This window comes from Macrobrachium rosenbergii, chromosome 1 (assembly GCF_040412425.1).
Source record: "Macrobrachium rosenbergii isolate ZJJX-2024 chromosome 1, ASM4041242v1, whole genome shotgun sequence".
Taxonomy (NCBI): Eukaryota; Metazoa; Arthropoda; class Malacostraca; order Decapoda; family Palaemonidae; genus Macrobrachium; species Macrobrachium rosenbergii.
In genome coordinates this window covers 8,540,534-8,545,565 of record NC_089741.1, presented here as the reverse complement: position 1 = coordinate 8,545,565, position 5,032 = coordinate 8,540,534, and the positions used below count along the sequence as shown (strand labels likewise).

General features: G+C 38.1%; 1 long non-coding RNA gene across 1 annotated transcript; it reads left to right on the top strand.

Annotated features, from left to right (window-relative positions):
- Positions 1-1,250: 1,250 nt before the first annotated feature.
- On the top strand, positions 1,251-4,637 carry LOC136841422 (uncharacterized). The gene is made up of 3 exons (XR_010853942.1): positions 1,251-1,415; positions 3,931-4,076; positions 4,270-4,637. It is a non-coding gene; the product is annotated as an uncharacterized lncRNA (long non-coding RNA).
- Positions 4,638-5,032: the final 395 nt, after the last annotated feature.

Below are 5,032 nucleotides of genomic sequence, written 5' to 3'. Positions count from 1 at the left end.
ATATATATATACATATATATATATATATACATATATATATGAATATATATATATATATATATATATATATACTGTATATATATATATATATATATATATATATATATATATATATATATATATATATATATATATATATATATATATATATATATATATATATATATAAATATATATATATATATATATATATATATATATATATATATATATATATATGAATATATATATATATATATATATATATATATATATATATATTAGAGAGAGTATTCATAAGATTGTTCATAAAAACTATGCAGAAAAAAGCATGAAGCACGTGACCTTGTAGGAGGTGTGAGAGAGAGAGAGAGAGAGAGAGAGAGAGAGAGAGAGAGAGAGAGAGAGAGAGAGAGAGAGAGAGGAAGTGTCTGTGTTGGTCGAGCGCTAAAGACAAAATAAAAGTTTAATGCCTTTCCCAATGGTTTTCGGTGCCGGTTGGTAACAAAGACATCATCTTAGTGCATAAGGCATGAGCGATAAAGGCGAGAGGTTTATCTAAACACTTCCGTCGCTGTTCAGCAGGTGCTGGATGGTGAATAAAGATTTTGGTGAACTGAACAGTGAATAGTGAAGCAGGTGAGAGAGAGAGTGAACAAGGTCTTAGCCAACACACCTCGAACCTTGACATGGCTGACACCAGAAACCAACACCATAAAAGGGAGAGAGAAGAAGGAGAATAAGGAACACAGAGTTACAATTTCAGTCAAAGTAGGAGCAGACGGTGTGCGTAGTGTATTGTGTTGCCCATGTCGAGATAACTGAACTTTGACATTTTACGCGCTCTCTCGAACTTAGTTTTTTCCAAGTCCATCTTACAAGCTCTCTCAAACTTAGTTTTTTCCAAGTCCAGGTTTGGACTTGTGTATTTCAATCTCGAGTCCAGTCGACTTCCCAAAGAAGCAGCAATTAAACCCAAGTGGAACATTTAAAATTTAAAAGGATAATAAAGAAAACCCCAAAGAAATTTTTGCATCAAGAACCCCAAGGATATTTATCTTCAATTTGTTCCTGAACGATAGAAGCCAGACGCCTCCCAGTATATGATGTCAAACGATTCTTAAAGCACTAATCTGCTTGTTTTTTAACTGGGCTGTTTTGCTTTGAACGACTGACAGAAGAGTCGTTAACGACCATCTTTGGTTCTGAATAGTCGGTCGACTGGAGAGTGAATATAATCGTAGTCGTCAACGATTACTTGAACTGGAAGGGATACCTGCGTCATGGCTGCTAAGTTTTTTGAGGAACAAGATGAGATCCTTGCGAAGGAAGCTGCCAAACATCCACCGTTGTTGCAGCTTTCTCGTTCCAAATACATGGACCAACAAGTAAGACAACGTCTGGGCAGAAGTCGCCGCCAAAGTGGGGAAAACTTGGTGAGTTTGAATCTAATTTACAGTATATTTTGCATTATCAATATAATGTCGTGAAATTTTCAGGATTTCTTGGCAATGATAAAAGAAAATTCTTACCAGAGGTTTTATTTTTATCGGTGTTGGTTTGGTTTTTGGCCCAGTCGAAAGAGAGTCCAATCTTGAATGAAGATCGCCTATGAATCAGTTCAAGACTTTTACACAGGTTTCGTAATACATCCCTGAATTGATAAAATAATTATGCAGTTGCGGAGTGCTCTTCTGCATATCTAAACATAACTGAAATTTGATTCAGGAATTAGGACGTTCTGACCCAGGTAATCCCCAACGTCCCTCTCTGATTTCTCTTCTATACCTAGTTCCTCGCTGGGTGAGCATGTTCCGTTCTCAGCTACCACTCTGTTGGTCGCGAGTTCGAATCTCCGACCGGCCAGTGAAGAACAAGAGGAATTTGTTTCTGGTGATAGAAATTCATTTCTCGCTATAATGTGGTTCGGATTCCACAATAAGCTGTAGGTCCCGTTGCTAGGTAACCAATTGGTTCTTAGCCACGTAAAAATACATCTAATCCTTCGGGCCAGCCCTAGGAGAGCTGTTAATCAGCTCAGTGGTCTGGTTAAACTAAGATATACTTAATTTCTCCTACACCTGCCTAGATGTTTCTACTCGAACTGAAGGGGCAGGAAATCATAGGAATGCATGGATGGTGGTAGGGGATTACCTGGTCCATGGTTTTCTAATTCCTCAATCAAGCCACAGATTTTGTCCTTGAATACAAGAGTGAACTCACTAAAATAGAACACTTTACAATCGCATATTAAATTAAAAAATTAGGGGTGTATCACGAAACCTATGTAAAAGTGTTGAATTGATCCATAAGCTACTTTACAAGATATTTAAAAATAAATAAATAAATAAATAAGGATGACTCACCGTTTCGGAAATACATACTGTAGTACGCTTTGTAACCTTTACCTTGATGTATACATTGGAAAAACGCAGTTTTGTCTACCTTTCTTTATTACACACTGTGACAATAGTAACATTAGCACCTCTGGCCACTAAGCAACATATATGTATATTCATTTTCAATAACGAGAATAATGATACACAGGTAGGCCTACATATCTACCTAATTTTCATCGGTTCTGTTAACTCTATTATCTTGCCACCTAACTCTCCCGTCATCGCTGAAATATGCAGCAAATGAATTTCTTATTGCAAATCCTTCAAAGTTAGCGTACCCGCGAGCTCTTGTAAAATTAATGCAATTGTCAGAGGGGAACTCTTGAGTAGTGTCTAGCTCGTACTTCGGGCCATGAGATTTTGTACAACAGGCATCCATCAGCCTGTTGTGCAAACAACAGCAAACAATCACAACATCGTCGACAGTTTCAGGAAGCAGATTGACTGTAGTGTAAAAAATACGAAATACTTGGGTTAGTGAACCAAAAGCATTTCAGAGGTTCAGCGAGCGCAGAACAACCTATTATTGGATATAGCTTTCACGTTTCCCCCCCTCCCCCAACCCCTTGCTCTCGTGGGTATGGTTTTAACATGTTTGGATGTAACCGGAAAGCATCATCACCGACAAAAATATAGGGTAACACAAGGTCGGAATCTGGCAGCTGGCGTTGGGGGTGGAAGTAGTGTGGCACTGTTGAACATCTCCCCAAACACGACCTTTCAGAAATTCCGGGGTCACCTTCTTTCCCTTTAGGATCCAACGTCAATAAATAGGGATTTGTAATTCACGTCTACTACAGCTAGAAACACTGTCGAGAAAAAGCCCTTGTAATTGTAAAAGAGTGAGCCAGATTTGTTGGGGCACACTATCCATCATTGCTCCACAACAGTTGGGGGAAATCTCGGTAGAACTATAGGGTAGCTCCGCGTCGCCGACGGCACCATAACTTGGCCTTTTCTACAGTTTTTTGGTTGCTAATTATGAATTTACCTTTCATTTTTGGCGCTCGAGTCTAATTAACCTGTAATTAACCCCCGAAGTCCATCCAACAAGGGGTTTCTATATGCGATCTTCTCAAGACACAGCACGGGTACGTCTGTTTCGAACGGTTCATACCCCGTCCGGCAAGTGCAATAACTTGTTAACGTATGGGTCCCCCCCCCACCCCCGGGCCAGTACTAACAGATGCACCGCCAGTATCAGAACCCCTAAAAGTGTAGAAAAAACCAGTTGAAAAGGTAAAAACAAGCGCGGAGCTAATATATAGAATTACCGAAATCTCATTTATGATGAAATTCCTGAGCCTTTTGTACCAAAGCCTCAGGAGTCAGTGAGGGCATGAACAATAGCACAAACTACTTCCTTAGAGCTGCCAACGTCTGTTTTACTATTTGACCGATTTCACTCACTGATACTCTGAACTGAAACTGCAGCGAGTGGAAAGACTCACTAGTGGCCAGATACCTGTCAGATAAAAAACATTTATATGCACTTCTGCTTTAACTACTACTTTTTCTAGTATATAGTAATCAATTTTTTTATGTTTTATAGTTGATGACTGCAAAAAAGGTTGGCGAAACATCATGACAGAAACAAGATTAAGGAAACAGGATCAGCAGCTCCACCTACGAAGAAAGGGAAAAATGGGCACTGGAAGAAAAACTGTAATTTCTCCCAGCTGCTGAAGAACATTGACCGTTAGTGAATTTTCATTGTCAATACGAAATATAAATTTCTACTGATATTAAAGGATAAGTGGCAATTAAATTAAAATCTATTCTTCCCTATGATCTTATATTAATCTTAAACAAAATATCACGATATGCTATACGTTGTTCATTATATTTTCTTACACTAATAGTACCTACATTCTGTGACTTCTCTTTACAGAAGCTTCTCAAACATCACTGCAACACAAGACGAATTCATTGATGATCCAGAACAAGTGGAATACATCGAGCCACCGTTGTCGGACAATACAAGTTCTGGGCAAAACTCAGAAGGGTCAACCCCGACTCAGTCAGCATCGGCAATTCTGCTCTCTCCTCAAATTTCATCTCAATAATCCTCCACTAGTACACACTAATGCCCAATTCGTTAAGGCAATGGTTTTTCAACTGTCTCTACCTTTGATGCCCGTAGTTTAATCCCCTGGCAAAGTCGACTCATTTATCATAAAAACTCATCTTTTTCAAACTGTGCAGTGACACAAGACGATATATGATCGTAGTTTCAGAAATATCAAGGTGAAGAGAGTAGTGAGGCTATTTAATGAAAATTATAACTGAAATTTCAGTGTTTAATAAATGAAAAATAAACTTGTGTTTTATTCAATACCAATTATTAAAAGTTCCAAGTTCAAAACTAGAAAAAATCATGCAAAAATTAAAAGTAGGCACATACCATAACGTGAAGGAAATTTTTTCTTCAGGCGTCAGTGGCTACAGGTTTTTGCTGTAAGATTGTTGTAAGACTTCTTTGATATGTCGTCTTTGATCAATTCAACCAGGAAGTCGAATTGTTCAACAGAAAGGCGGAAAAACTCGGAAAATTTATTGGGGTCTTCACGCAGGTGGTTTGCAATAAATTTCTGATATAATTCTTCTTCATTCTTCAATTCAAACATCACGCGTATTTTAGCCATTTTCCCCCC